Raw genomic sequence first — 16,645 nt, forward strand, 5'->3', positions numbered from 1 at the left:
CAGGAGGCAGGAAAGCTAGTTGGATATTCCCATCTCTTCAAGAATTTTCCACAGTTTGTTGTGATTCACACAGTCAAAGTCTTTAGCATAATACATGAAGCAGAAGTAGAGTGTTTCTAGAATTCTCTTGGTTTTTCTATGATCCCAACCAATGTTGGCAATTTGATCTCTGGTTCCTCTGTCTTTTCTAAAGCCAGCTTGTACATCTGGACATTCTCAGTTCACATACTGTTGAAGCCTGGCTTGGAGGATTTTGAACATGACCTTGCTAACATGTGAGATGAGTGCAATTGTGTGGTAGTTTGAGCATTCTTTGGCATTGCCTTTCTTTGGGATTGGAATGAAAACTGACCTTTTCCAGTCCTGTGGCCACTGCTGAGTTTTCCAAATTTGCTGGCACATAGAGTGTAACACTTGAACAGCATCATCTTTAAGGATTTGAAATAGGTCAGCTGGAATTCCATCACCTCCACTAGCTTTGTTCGTAGTGATGCTTCCTAAGGCCTCCTTGATTTCGCATTCCAGGATGTCTGGCTCTAGGTGAGTGATCACACGATCATGATTATCTGGGTCATGAAGATCTTTTTTGTATAGTTCTTCTGTGTATTCTTGCCACCTCTTCTTAATATCTTCTGCTTCTGTTAGGTCCATACCATTTCTGTCCTTTATCGAGCCCATCTTCTCATGAAATGTTCCCTTGGTATCTCTAATTTTCTTGAAGAGATCTCTAGTCTTTCCCATTCTATTGTTTTCCTCTATTTCCTTGCATTGATCACTGAGGAAGGCTTTCTTATCTCTCCTTGCTATTCTTTGGAACTCTGTTTTCAGATGGGTATATCTTTCCTTTTCTCTTTTGCCTTTCATTTCTCTTCTTTTCTCTTCTATTTGTAAGACCTCCTCAGATAAGCATTTTTCCTTTTTGCATTTCTTGGGGATGGTTTTGATCAATGCCTCCTGTACAATTTTATGAATCTCTGTCCATATTTCTTTGGGCACTCTGTCTATCATATCTAATCCCTTGAATCTATTGTCACTTCTACTGTATAATTGTAAGAAATTTGATTTAGGTCATACATGAATGGCCTAGTGGTTTTCCCTACTTTCTTCAATTTAAGTCTGAATTTGGCAAGAAGGAGTGAACCACAGTCAGCTCCTGGTCTTGTTTTTGCTGACTGTCTAGAGCTTCTCCATCTTCAGCTGCAAAGAATATAATCAATCTGATTTCAGTGTTAACCATCTGGTGATGGCCATGTATAGAGTCATCTCTTGTGTTGTTGGAAGAGGGTGTTTGCTACAACCAGTGTGGTCTCTTGACAAAACCCTGTTCACCTTTGCCGTGCTTCATTTTGTACTGTAAAGCCAAACTTGCCTGTTACTCCAGGTTTTAACTTCCTGCTTTTGTATTCCAGTCCCCTGTGATGAAAGAAAGTGAAGTCACTCAGTCATGTCCAACTCTTTGCAACCCCATGGACTTTAGCCCACCTGGCTCCCCTATCCATGGAATTTTCTAGGCAAGAGTACTGGAGTGGGTTCCCATTTCCTTCTCCAGGGGATCTTCCCGACCTAGGGATCGAACCTGGGTCTCCCACATTGCAGGCAGATGTTTTTCCATCTGAGCCACCAGGGGATCCCTCTGTGATGAAAAGGACATCTATTTTTGGTGTTAGTTCTAGAAGGGCTTGTACATCTTCATAGAACCATTCACCTTCATTGTCATTAGTGGTTGGGGCATAGACTTGGATTCACTTGTGTGGAATCTTAAACTAATGGGAAACAATCTCAGATACACAGAACAAACAAGTGGTCCTGGGGGTATGGGGAAATGAGAGAAATAGATGCAGAATATTAAGAGGTACAAACTTCCAGTTATAAAATAGTTCACTGCTATCAGGTACAGATGTGCGAGTTGGCCAAGTGCTGAAGAATTGATGCTTTGGAACTGTTGTGTTGGAGAAGACTCTTGAGAGTCCCTTGGACTGCAAGAAGATCAAGCCAGTCAATCCTAAGAGAAATCAACCCTGAATATCCATTGGAAAGACTGATGCTGAAGCTGAAGCACCAATACTTGAGCCACCTGATGAAAATAGCCAACTCATTGGAAAAGATCCTGATGCTGGATAAGATTGAGGGAAGGAGAAGGAGGTGACAGAGGATGAGATGGTTAGATAGCATCACCAAGTCAGTGGACATGAATTGAGCAAGCTCCGGGATATAGTGAAGGACAAAGAAGCCTGGTGTGCTGCAGCCAATGGGGTCACAAAGAGTCAGACATATCTTGTCTATTGAACAACAAAAAAATCAAGTGTACATATGGGAGTATAGTCAATAATTACATAATATTTTATCTAAGATAAGAAGCTTGCTGCACAAGCAGGTTAGACATAACTTGCCATAAGAGGGATATCCTTTGTAATCTTTTCTAAACATATTAACCATAGAAGTCTTCTGATATGAAGCTGATATTAAGATTCATTTACAAGACATATATATGCTTTGAGGAATGCTGTTCTGGGTTTTATACTTCCTGGTAACACATGACGTCACCCCTAAATGCGGCCCCAGTCAAAGCATCGGCACACCCCACTGAGCAAAGAATGGCTATAAAGTCCTCACCTGACTTTTTCAGTTGCTGTGGGAGGCAGTTGGATTTTGAGAGCATATGATAGTGAGTATCAGCAGGAATTCCACATGTGCGAAATCAGTTGAGAATTGGTTCACTCACTTTTCCAGTCTTCAAACCCAAACTGATGGCAGCTAATTTTACTCTGTCTTCATGGTTCTCTGGAGTAAATACATTAGTGATAAAGACAGAGAGGAAGTCTAAAATGGGAGACAGCACAACGCTGGATGCCCTATTGGCATTCTCCATCCATCTCCTTAATGTGTCCTCTTTCCTGTTTTTAATTTAGTCTAAAAGAGGAAGTCCTCTATTTTTCAAGGATGAAGCTCCATCTCCTTTAAACTGGAGAAATTTATTTGCTTTTTATGTAATTTTCCTGCTCTTTGAAGCACTTAAGCCATGCTTAATTTAGTATTTCCCATTTTCTTATTGTCAAAATAATGCTGCAAAAAGATGTTACAAAAAGATGTATTTGTCAGTATATAAAGTAAGGACAATATGGTCAAAATCACGTGCAAATTCTTTACAACATTCTTTACAATGCATATGTGAAGCCATGCATAAATAACGCTTCTATTTGTAGCCAAAGAAGTTGAATAACAGAGGACTTAAAGGACTTGCTTTAGGTCAAACAGAAATGCGCAATGCACATCTAACCTACCAAACATACAGTACAAAATGACATACAGTACAAAATGAGGAGTGATTCACCCTGTGTCCTGCTATTAAAGCAACACCCGGGTTCCTAATATCAACCAATTAGAGAGCTAGAATATTAAATAATGATTTGTAATTTTAAAAGTGAGGCTTAAGATGGGTCTTTAAATAGGTCATTCCCTTCTCTGCTTTAAAATCTATTCAATTCAAGATAATGGAGCCAGCAAATACCAGATTTAAAGGAAACGGTCCCAGAGGCAGAGAAAACAGAATGCTCTAGGGGGACAGCCCTTGGGAGAATGAGAAGAGCATCTCTAGGAAAGAGTGGGTGGTGCAGAGGGGGTACAGCAGCGTTCAGGCAGCACTGTGAGCGTCCAGGGTGCTGTTTGCCATCCTAAGCTCCTGGGATCCTTAACCAACCCTGAGTGCTACACGGCAGAAGTCCAGTTGTAAAGACAAACTTCAGGATTCATTTGGCTTCGTATTGCTTCTTAAAGTGGTGGAAGCAAGCTTCTAATATTTGTTCACAGCAGCACAGTGACTTTCCTTTATTGATTTCTTTCAGTATTAGATTTTGTTGCCATTTTGCCTTTTAATATTTTAGCTTTGTTCACACATCCAGTTTATTGAATTAGAGACATTTAATGCCTTAAGAAAACAGATGGAATCCAGGTCTACTTGACAGTCTGTGAGAGCAGGAAACATACACTGTAGAGAAAAATCTATTAATATAGATACATGTCTTCTCCTTTAGATTTATGCTTAAATCACTGATGTCAATATTACAAATATTTACAATATTTACTTCACAATATTTACTTAGTAGGTTTAGTTCAGCCTGTGAAATTCTGCCAAAAGATCCTCTAGGGGAAGATTTTGAAAATTCTCTTTTATGAGGAATCTCTAATGAAAGCAAAACTTTGTAGGATGGAAGGCAGTTTTGGTCACTAAACTGTTATGGGTGTGTTTTTCTCTGGTTTATGTGAATTAAAAACTGTATAAATGTGGTAAGCTGATGACCCTCTAGAGATGTCCATGTCCTGCTCCTCAGAAGTTTTGACTGTGGTGTGTTACATGGCAAAGGGGGATTTCGGTAGCAGATGAATTAAGGCCGCTGTGTGTGCATGTGTGCTCAGGTGTGTCGCACTCTTTACGACCCCGTGGACTGTAGCCACCAGGCTCCCCTGTCCATGGGATTTTCCAGGCAAGATTATGGATTTCTAGTTAGCTAAATTTCATACAGGTAGATTATACTGGATTATGTGCCTGGGCCCAATGTAATCACAGGGGTCTTTAACTGTGGAAGAGAGGCTTGTGAAGAGGTCCGAGTGATGAGGTGTAGGAAGGACTCAACCTACTGTTGCTGACTTTAAAGATGAAGAAAGAGGGTTATGAGCAGCTTGCTGAAGCAGAAGAGGAGGATAAAGGAACAGTCCCTTAGGTCTCCAGGATGCAAAGCAGTTCTGCGTCACCTTGAGTGTGTTCAGTCACTCAGTCGTGTCTGACTCTGCAACCCCATGAACCATAGCTTGCCAGGCTGCTCAATCCTTGGGATTCTCCGGGCAAGAATACTGGAGTGGGTACCCTTTCCCTTCTCCAGGGGATCTTCCCAACCCAGGGGTCGAACCTGGGTCTCCTGCACTGCAGGCAGATTCTTTACCATCCGAGCCACCACAGAAGCCCTCTTAGTCACCTCAGTATGCCTAATGAGACTGCTTCAGTTTTCTGCCCTCAAAATTGTAATAAGATAATAAATGTGTATGTGTTTTAATTGAACTACAATTGACGTGTCATGTTAGTATCGCGTGTGCAGCATGGTAGTTCCACATTTAGACATAACAAGGTGATCACCGTGATGTCTAGCACCATCTGCCACCATGTAAAGTCGTTACTATATTATCGACTATATTCCATGTTCTGTGTTTTACATTCCCATGACTTACTTATAACCAGAAGTTTGTGCCTCTGAATTCCCTTCACCTGTTTTGCCCAAATCTGCCCCCTCTCTGACAACCACCAGTTTGTTTTCTTTATCTATTAATCTATTGCTTTTTATTTTTTAAAATTGCTCATATAAGTGGTATCATATGGTATTTGTCTTTATTTGTCTTATTTCACTTGGCATAATACCCTCTAGGTCCACGCATGATGTTGAAACAAGGGAAGATTCCTTCTCCTTTACGTCTGAGTAATGCCCCGCTGGGTGTGTGCGTACCCTTCGGTGCGTGCCTGTGTGTGGGCATCGCCCCTTTATGCATTCGTCCATCAGCGGCCCTGAGTTTGTTTCCATGTCCTGGCCGCTGTACACAGTGCTGCAGTGAGCATGGGGTGCATATATCCTTTTCAAGTTCATCTTTGTTTTCTTAGGTGAACCTCCAGGAGTGGAGCGTCTGCTCGTATGGCAGTTCTCCTTTCATTTGCAAGGGGAACCTCCATGCTGCTTTCCAAGTGGCAGGTATGAGATGGGATCTCCCCACAGGTTGACTTGCATTTCCCTGATTAGCGATGTTGAACATCTTTTCCTGTGCCTGTTGGCCATCTCTCTGCCTTTGGGAAAATGTTCTGGTCCTCTGCTCATTTTTAATATTGTTTATCTTGGGTATTAAGTTATATGAGTTCTTTGTATATTTTGGGTATTACCCTCTTATCAGACACATTGATTGCAAATATCTTCTCCCATTCAGTAAGTGGCCTTTGTTTTGTTGCAAAAGCAACACCATGCAAAAAGCTTTTTACCTTGATGTAATCCCATTTGTTTATTTTTTATTTTGTTGCCCCTGATTGTGGAGTCAGATTCAACAAAGTATCCCTAAGACTAATGCCAAAGAGTGTACTGTACCTATGCTTTCTTCTAGTTTTATGGATTCAGGTCCTACATTCAAGTCTTTAATCCATTTTGAGTTCATTTTTGTATACGGTATAAAATAATGGTCCAGATTCATTCTTTTGCATGTAGCTGCCAGTTGTCACTGGAGAAGGAAATGACAGCCCACTCCAGTGTTCTTGCCTGGAGAATCCCAGGGATGGGGGAGCCTGGTGGGCTGCCGTCTATGGGGTCGCACAGAGTCGGACACGACTGAGCGACTTCACTTTCACTTTTCACTTTCATGCATTGGAGAAGGAAATGGCAGCGCACTCCAGTGTTCTTGCCTGGAGGATCCCAGGGACGGGGGAGCCTGGTGGGCTGCCGTCTATGGGGTCGCACAGAGTCGGACACGACTGAAGCGACTTAGCAGCAGCAGCCAGTTGTCACAATGCATTTATGGAAGAGGGTGTGCTTCCGTATTGTATGTTCTTGCCTCCTTTGTCATAAATTAATTGTCCGTATAAGGGAGGGCTCTTTTCTGGGCTCTGTATTCTGTTCCGTTGATCTGTGTCTGTTTCCACGCCAGTACCATATTGGTTTGACTGCTGTAGCTTTGTATGTAATATAGCTTGAATTCAGAGCACGCGATATCTCCAGTTTCCTACTTCTTTCTCAGGATCGTCTGGCTGTTCTGGATCTTTTGTGATTCTATACAAATATTAGGATTATTTGTTCCACTTCTGTGAAAACGCTATTGACAGAGACTGCATCAACTCGTCATTGTATTTGCTTTGTGTAGTATACATATTTTAACAACATAAATTCTTCCAATCCATTCAGAATCTTATGGTTTTCCAAATATAGGTCTTTCACCTCCTTAGTTAAATGTATCCTGAGGTATTTTATTCTTTTGAATGCAATCGTAAGTAGAATGGTTTTCCCGATTTCTCTTTCTGGTAGCTTGCTGTTAGTGTATCAAAATGCAACACATTTCTCTGTGTTACTGTTGTACTCTGACTTTACTGAATTCACTTATTCTAATAGTTTCTTGGTGGCGTCTTTAGGGTTTTCTGTACATAACATGTCATCTGCCAACAGTGTCCGTTTTACTTCTTCCTTCCAGTATGCGTGCTTTTATTTCTTTTTCTTTTATCATTCTGTGGCTTGGACTTCCAATAAGAAGTTAGAAGTGGTGGGAGCAGGCATCCTTGTCTTATTTCTGGTTTTGAAAGAAAAGCTTTCAATTTTTCATTGTTGAGTATGATGGTAGCTGTGGGTTTGTCATAAATGGCCTTTATTATGATGAGATATGTTTCCTCTATACTAACTTTCAGAGCTTTTATCATAAACGGTATTGAATTTTGTGAAATGCTTTTTCTGCATCTATTGATGCAGAATTCATCTGCATCAATATTGATATGCTATTGATATGCTCATGATTTTTACCATTTATTTTGCTAATGTGGTATATCCTGTTGATTGATATTCAAGTGTTCAACTCTCCTTGCATTCTTGAATGATATTTTTTATATTATTGAATTCAGTTTGCTAATATTTGTTAGAGGATTTTTCCATCTGTGTTCATCGAGGATATTGGCCTGTAATTTTCTTTGTATTTTTGTAGTATTTTTGCCTATTTTTGGTATCATGGTAATGCTGACCTCATAACAGTAGTTTAGAAGCTTTTCTTTTTCTTCAGCTTTTTGGAAGAGTTTGAGGATAGGTATTAACTCTTCTGTTGACCTGGACTTTTGTTTGTTTTGAGAGTTTTTTGATTACCTATTTAATTTCATAACTAGTAAAAGCGCTATTCAGATTCTCTATTTCTCTCTCAGTCTTAAAAGAGTGTGTGTTTCTAGGACATTTTGCCCCCTAGGCTTTCCAAGTTTGGGGCATATAACTATTTGCAGCAGCAGTCTTGTGATATCTGTATTTCTGTGGTATTAGTTGTAACTTCTGTTTCATGTCTGATTTTAGTTTTTAGTCCTTTTTTTTTTTTCTTGGTGAATCTGTTTAAAGGTTTGCCAATTTTATCTTTTCAAAGAATCATCTCTTAAGTTTCATTGGTGTTTTCATTTTTTTAGTCTCTGTTTCATTTATTTCCATTCTGATATTTTTTATTTCCTTCCTTTGGGCTTTGTCTTTTTATTCTTTTTCTAGTTCCTTTAAATATCAGGTTAGACAGTTTATTAGAGATTCTTCTTCTTTTTTAAAGTAGATTTATGTCACTATAAACTTCCCTGTTTGAACTGCCTTTGCTGCGTCCTACATACTTTGGAAGGTTGTGTTTTCATTTTTCTTGAGGCTTTTAAAATTTCCTCTCTATGTGTTGATTCATTGATTCCATGGGTTTGTGCCTTTTTGAGTTTTCTACTTGCAGTTGCTTTCTAGTTTCATACTGTTATCGTCATAAAAGATGCTCGATACAATTTCAGTCTTTTCAAATTTCTTGGCGCTTGTGTTGCAACCTAATATTTGATCTGTAGTCGTGAATGTCTCATGTGTACTTGAAAAGAATGTGTATTCTGGTGTCTGGGGATGGACTGTTCTGTATGTATACACACACACATATAGATATGTGTGTGTATATAGATAGATACAAAGTTCATTTGGTGTAATACGTCATTTAAGGCCGTGTTAAGTTGCTCCAGTGCCATCCGACTCTTTGTGACCCTATGGACTGCAGCCAACCAGGGTCCTCTGTCCATAGGATTCTCCAGGCAAGCATACTGGAGAAGGTTGCCATGCCCTCCTCCAGGGGATCTTCTGGACCTGGGGACCAAACCCACATCTCCCGCGGCTCCTGCATTGCAGGCGGAGTCTTTACCGCTGAACCACCTGGGTAGCAGGCCAGTGTTTCCTTATTAATTTTCTGCCTGGAGAATCTTATCCTTTGCTGTAAATGGGGTATTAAAGTTCCCTACTATTATTGTTTTCGATTTCTCTTTTTATGTCTGTTAATATTTCCTTTATACGTGTAGGTTTTCCAATATTGGGTGACTGAGTATTTGTAATTGTTATGTCTGATTGTTGGATCAATCCATTTACCATTGTGTAATGTCCTTTTTTGTCCCTATTATAGTCTTTGCTTAGAGTCTATTTTGTCCAAGTATTACTACTCCAACTTTCTTTTTGCTTCTGTGTGCATGGGGTATTTTCCCCTTGCCTTTATTTTCAGTCTGTATGTGTCTTTGGATTTGTAGTGAATCTTTTAGGCAACATATATATGGGTCATGCTTTTCTTTCTCAATCCAGTCAGCCACCCTGTGATTATTAATTGGACCATATATTCCATTTATCTGGGCTTCTCAGGTGGCTTGGTGGTAAAGAGTCTGCCTGCCAATGCAGGAGACATGGGTTCGATCCCTGGGTTGGGAAGATCCCCTGGAGAAGGAAATGGCAAACTGATCCAGGATCTTACCTGGGAAATCTCATGAACAGAGGAGCCTTATGGGCTACAGTCCATGGGGTCACAGAGTCAGACATGACTGAGTGACTGAGCATACATGCACACATTCCATTTACATTTAAATGTGTACTTATTGCCATTTTGGTAACTATTTTCTGGTTGTTTTTGTAATTTTGTCTGTTCCTTTTTTATTTTCTTGCTCTCTCCTTTTCTGGTGTAATGACTTTCTTTAGTGTGTTTGGATTTCTCTTTATTTTTGTGTATCTGTTATAGATTTTGTTCATTGTTTGCATGAGGTTCATGTGTAATAATCGATGTATATATTAGTCTATTTCAACCTGAAGTATGAACACATTCTAAAAACATTGCATTTTTATGTCTCCCTCCTTGTATTTTACATTTTTGATGTTATAGTTTACATCTTTATATTTTTGTGTATCCTTTAACTAATTATTGCAGTTACAGCTGATTTTGCTAATTTTGTCTTTTAACCTTTATATTAGCTTTGTAGGTGGTTGATCCATTACCTTTACTGTCTGTTTGCTTTTACTGGTGAGATTTTCCCTTTCATATATTTTATTATTTCTAACTATGGGGCCTCTTTATTTCTGCTTAAAGAAAACCCTTTAACATTTCTTATATGACCGATTTAGTGGTGATGAAATCATGTAACTGATGCTCTGCTGGAAAACTCCATATATTTCCTTTAAGTCTGTATAATAGCCTTTCTGGATAGACCACTCTTGGTTTTTAAGTTTTTAATTTTTATTTTATATTGAAGTATAGTTTATTTTTTTATTTTTATTTTATATTGGAGTATAATTGATTAACAATGCTGTATTAGTTTCAGGTGTATAGCAAAGTGATTCAATTATGCATAAACACATACCTATATTTTTTCAGATTCCTTTCCCATTTAATTTATTGCAGAATATTGAGCAGAGTCCCTATATTGTACAGTAGATCCTTGTTGGTTATTTTAAATATAGTAGTCTGTATACGTCAGTCCCAAACTCCTAATTTATCCCTCCTCACCCCCAGTTTTCTCCTTTGGCAGCCATAAGCTTGTTTTCTGAATCTGTGTATTCCTGTTTGTTTGTGTTTTTTTGTTTTTTGTTTTTTCAGAAAAAAACTCACTCAGGGCTCTTTATTTTATAGCCTAAATGAAATGAATTCTGCCAACAACTTGAGTGAGGTTGAAAGACTCTGAGCCTTTGTAGGAGGACGCAGCCTACCAACACCTTGATTGTAGCCTGTGAGCCCCTGAGCAGAGGACCCAGTTAAGTCACGCCTAGACTTTTGACCACAGAAACCATGAGATTAAACATGTGTATTGTGTTAAGCTGCTCAACTTGTGGTCATTAGTTACACAGCAATAGAAAACTAATACACCTGGGAAGACGGCCCCTCCCAGCAGCAGTTCCGTGCTGGGAAGTCAGTTCTGACTCTCGTTCAGTGGGGACCCGACCTTTGCTCTGTAGGCCTTGCTTCAGCTCCACTTTGCTTCCCAGCACGGTGCCCCTTCTGCCAGGCTACTTGGTCATTCTGCAGCTACCTCTTGATCTCATCCGTGCCGCAGAAGAACCAGGTAAAGTTGCTCAGAAATGCTAAATTTTAGTGCCTTTCTTTGTCTGACCAAACCACCCTGGCAGATTGACATCGCCCCTCCTCGAGTTGGTGAGAGCCACACGAGGGCGATCATTTTCAGAAGTCTGGAACAAAATGGGGTCAGGTTTTCCTCTGCCTTCAGTGTTATCTTTACTTGTTCAATGCACAGAAATCAGGGCACACATTCTGGTAGTCTTTCTCCTTCTTTTCTCTTCCTCTATAATCTCCTTGGGGAGATAAAGATGAAACCTCCTTCCTGCCCCCTCCTCTCCCAGCAGCACATTCTTTCTTTGATAGAACAGGCCTTCAATATTACAGAAAGTTTTATTTTCTACTCTAGGGGAGAATTTCATGATTTTGGCAACTCCAGGTTGAATTGGCAGCTCCAGACTTGGTTTCTGGTATATTAAAGGAGGAGACAAAGATATTAAACCCCCTCGTTCATTTGTTCATTTGTCCACTAAATATTTGTTGAATGTCTGCTCTTTGTTGAGAGTCTGTTACTGGGCTTTGTTCACAGGGGACGCAGCCATAAACAAAACAGAAAATACCTATTCTCCTGGAGATTATAGTCACTCAAAAGGAATGCCTGACACTCAAAGTGATTTCTTGCTGCTAATCTTATTTTGCATACTAGAAGCTGGAAATCACTTCATTCTTTCTCTTTGCATCCTTAAAGAAACAATGTATTTGTTTTTTTTTTTGGCTGTGCTGGGTCTCTGTTGCTGCAGGGCGTCTCCTCTAGTGGTGGCAAGCAGGGGCTACTGTCTAACACAGTGGACGGGCTTCTCATTGCAGCAGCTTCTCTTACTGAGCGTAAGCTCTCGGATGCACAGGCTCAATAGTTGTGGCGCATGGCTTTGCTGCTCTGCAGCATGTGGGATCTTGCTGGATCAGGGATCAAACCTGTGTCTCCTGCATTGGCAGGTGGAGTCCTTACCACCGAGCCTCCAGGGAAGCCCTTATTTGCATCTTTGAGTGAAAAAATCCTTCTCTCTACCACCTCCCCCAGCCAGATGTCAATCAATATGATGGTCTCATACTCAAAAAGTCAGAGTAAAAAGCACATTAATGGCTTTAAAATACTGCAATCATTGAAAATGGTTCAGTTCAGTTCAGTCACTCAGTCGTGTCTGTTTGCGGCCCCATGTACTGCAGCACGCCAGGCCTCCCTGTCCATCACCAACTCCCAGAATTTACCCAAACTCATGTCCATCAAGTCAGTGATGTCATCCAACCATCTCATCCTCTGTCGTCCCCTTCTCCTCCCGCCTTCAATCTTTCCCAGCATCAGGGTCTTTTCTGATGAGTCAGTTCTTCACGTCAGGTGGTCCAAGTATTGGAAGTGATTATTCCTTGTAAATTTAGTGTTAGAAAGTGTTTTTTTTTTAATATTTTTATTAAAAAATTTTTTTCATTCTTGTTTCTTTTATTATGTTTTTTAAATATAAATTTATTTATTTTAATTGGAGGCTAATTACAATATTGTAGTGGTTTTGCCATACATTGATATGAATCTGCCATGGGTGTACATGTGTTCCCCATCCTGAACCCCCCTCCCACCTCCCTCCCCATCCCATCCCTCTGGGTCATCCCAGTGCACCAGCCCCAAGCATCCTGAATCATGTATCGAACCTGGACTGGTGATTCATTTCACATATGATAATTTACATGTTTCAATGCCATTCTCCCAAATCATCCCACCCTCGCCCTCTCCCACAGAGTCCAAAAGACTGTTCTATACATCTGTGTCTCTTTTGCTGTCTCACATACAGGGTTATCATTACCATCTTTCTAAATTCCATATATATATGTGTTAGTATACTGTATTGGTGTTTTTCTTTCTGGCTTACTTCACTCTGTATAATAGGCTCCAGTTTCATCCACCTCGTTGGAACTTATTCAAGTGTATTCTTTTTAATGTCTGAGTAATACTCCATTGTGTATATGTACCACAGCTTTCTTATCCATTCATCTGCTGATGGACATCTAGGTTGCTTCCATGTCCTGGCTATTATAAACAGTGCTGTGATGAACATTGGGGTACACGTGTCTCTTTCCCTTCTGGTTTCCTCAGTGTGTATGCCCAGCAGCGGGATTGCTGGGTCATATGACAGTTCTATTTCCAGTTTTTTAAGGAATCTCCACACTGTTCTCCATAGTGGCTGTACTAGTTTGCATTCCCACCAACAGTGGAAGAAGGTTCCCTTTTCTCCACACCCTCTCCAGCATTTATTGCTTGTAGACTTTTGGATAGCAGCCATTCTGACTGGCGTGAAATGGTACCTCATTGTGGTTTTGATTTGCATTTCTCTGATAATGAGTGATGTTGAGCATCCTTTCATGTGTTTGTTAGCCATCTGTATGTCTTCTTTGGAGAAATGTCTGTTTAGTTCTTTGGCCCATTTTTTGATTGGGTAGTTTATTTTTCTGGAATTGAGCTGCAGGAGTTGCTTGTATATTTTTGAGATTAATTCTTTGTCAGTTGCTTCGTTTGCTATTTTCTCCCATTCTGAAGGCTGTCTTTTCACCTTGCTTATAGTTTCCTTTGTTGTGCAGAAGCTTTTAAGTTTAATTAGGTCCCATTTGTTTATTTTTGCTTTTATTTCCAATATTCTGGGAGGTGGATCATAGAGGATCCTTCTGTGATTTATGTCCGAGAGTGTTTTGCCTATGTTTTCTGGAGCTGTTGTGGACAGTATGGGGTCAGTTCATTTTCAGATAGTTCCTTGATCCGGCTTATACTTCTCAAGATCTGTAGGCCCCTTCCTATGTAGTCAGTGCTAACTATAGAGTTTTAATCTGTTGCACCTGTCACTTCCAAAGCGGTTCCCTCTGTTTGTTTTAACTACTGTTTGCTGGTCTCTTCAGTGTCTAACTTCCGCCCTGACACAAGGGGGCGGTGGTGGTCACTTTTTTAGGCTCACTTGTTCAGTCCCGCTGTGGGGCGGGAGGAACACTGCAAACAAACATCACGGCGTGTGTGGCGAGTGCTCGCAGTGTCTCAGCCGCACTGGGTTTGCCCCCGCTCGCGGAGTGTGTGCTTTCATGGTCTACGCTGCTCAGGCTCTAGGTTGCTCTGCTGGGAACTGTCTGAGGCAGGCCCTGGGTTGCGTGCACTTCCCAGGTCTAAGCCGCTCAGGTTCAGGTTCTCAGGTACTCCTCAAAGGCGCAGACTCGGTTGGGCCTGCGTTTTGTGACCTTCCCAGGTCCGAGCAGCTCAGGCGACCAGGTGCTTGGCGAGCGCAGTCGCCCCCAGGTGGGGGGTGTGTCTTATCGCCATCCCTGCTGCTCGGTTTTCTGGGTAAAACCCACGCGCCTTCTCAGGTGTGCCGTGTGTCTTCTGGGGAGCTGATCTCTGGCCGCGACCCTCCTGGCGGATGTCGACCACCCAGAATCCCAAGAAGTCCTGGTTAGCAACAAAGCCTGCTTGCAGTTTGGTAGAGGATGCCTCTCTGGGGCCATGATTGCCCCCTTCTGGCTCCGGCTGCCCCCGCCTGCCTGTCTCCAGCGGGGATTGGCTGGTCTGCAGCCGGCTAGCTCTGCTCAGTCCTTTGTTATGTGAGCGGGCCTGGCAGTGTCTTAGGTTAGGGCTTTTCGCGGGATAGCTATCCCACAGTCTGGGTTGCTATCTCAAGTTAGTTCCCTTAGATTGCCCCGGGGCATTCAGGCCCAGTCCTTACCGTATCCAATGCAGCCCGCGCCTCCCTGTCCAGCCCCCACTTGCTAGTGGCGGATGCAAGCGTCTGGGCTGCTTCTCAGCTAGGAGTTGCTGTTAGGCACGTAATCGGTGGGGTTTCATTATTTATTTATTTATTTTTCCTCCCCGTTATGTTGCCCTCTGAGATTCCAAGACCCGCCCCAGACCTGCCGCTGAGAATGTTTCCTGGTGTTTGGAAACTTCTCCCTTTTTTAAGACTCCCTTCCCTGGACAGATCTCCATCCCTGCCTCTTTTGTCTCTCTTTTTATCTTTTATATTTTGTCCTACCTCCTTTCGAAGACAATGGGCTGCCTTTCTGGGTGCCTGATGTCCTCTGCCAGCATTCAGAAGTTGTTTTGTGGAATTTGCTTGGCGTTCAAATCTGTATTCCTGTTTATAATAAGTTCATTTGTATAATTTTTTTTAGATTCCGCATATAAGCAAAATCATATGATGTTTGTCTTTCTCCCTCTGACTTCAGGAAATATGATAATTTCTAAGTCTATCCATGTTGTTGCAAATGGCATTATTTCATTCTTTTTTATAGCTGAGTAATATTCCAGTCATATTCCACATCTTAATCCATTCCTCTGTTAATGGACATTTAGGTTGCTTCCATGTCTTATTTATTATAATAGTGCTGCAGTGAACAGCTGGGTACATGTATCTTTTCAAATTATGATTTTCTCCAGATATATGCCCAGGAGTGGGATTGCTGGATCATATGATAGCTTTATTTTTAGTTTATAAAGAAACTCCATACTGTTCTCCATAGTAGATGTACTGATTTACATTCCCACCAACAGTGTAGGAGGGTTCCCTTCCCTCCATGTCCTCTCCAGCATTTATTTGTAGACATTTTTATGATGGACAGTCTGACTGGCATGAGGTGATAGTTCACTGTAGTTTTGATTAGCATTTCTCCAATAATTAGAGATGCTGAGTATCTTTTTGTGTGCCTGTTGGCCATCTGTGTGGTTTGTTGTTGTTGTTGTTAAATATTTATTAAGGTCTTCTGCCTAATTTTGGATTGGGTTATTTGTGTGTTTTTTTGTTGTTGTTGTTTGGTTGGTTTTTTTTTTTTACCTGCATGAGCTGTATGTAAAATCTGGAGATTAATCCATTTTCTATTGCATTGTTTGCAAATATTTTCTCCCATTCTGTGGGTTGTCTTTTAATTTTTTTATGGTTTCCTTTGCTGTGCAAAAGCTTTTAAATTTAACTAGGTCCCATTTGTTTATTTTATGTTTTCATTTCCATTACTCTAAGAGATGGATTGAAAAAGATATTGCTGTGATTTACATCAAAGTGTGTTCTGCCTATATTTTCCTCTAAGAGTTATAGAGTGTCAGGTCTTAGATTTAGCCCTTTAATCCACTTTGAGTTCATTTTTGTGTATGTATTAAAGAATGTTCTACTTTAATTTTTTAACGTGTATAAGTCCAGTTCTCCCAGCACCATTTATTGAAGACACTGTCTTTTCTACATTGTATTGTTTTGCTTTCTTTGTCATAGATTAATTGACCATAGGTGTGTAAGTTTACATCTGGGCTGTCTATCCTGTTCCATTGATGTATATTTCTGGGTTTTTTGTGCCAGTACCATATTGTTTTGATGACAATAGCTTTGCAGTATAGTCTGAAATCAGGGAGCCTGATTCCTCCAGCTCCATTTTTCTTTCTCTGTATTGCTTTGGCTATCTGGGGTCCTTTGTGTCTCCATAAAACATTTAAAACTCTTTATATTTTTTAAGCTCTGTATGATAACCTTTCTGAGTAGATTACTCTTGCATGTACACTTTTTCTTTTCAGCACTTAGAATATATTGTGCTACTCCCTTCTGCT

Source organism: Bubalus kerabau, chromosome 5 (genome assembly GCF_029407905.1).
Source record: "Bubalus kerabau isolate K-KA32 ecotype Philippines breed swamp buffalo chromosome 5, PCC_UOA_SB_1v2, whole genome shotgun sequence".
Classification (NCBI taxonomy): Eukaryota; Metazoa; Chordata; class Mammalia; order Artiodactyla; family Bovidae; genus Bubalus; species Bubalus kerabau.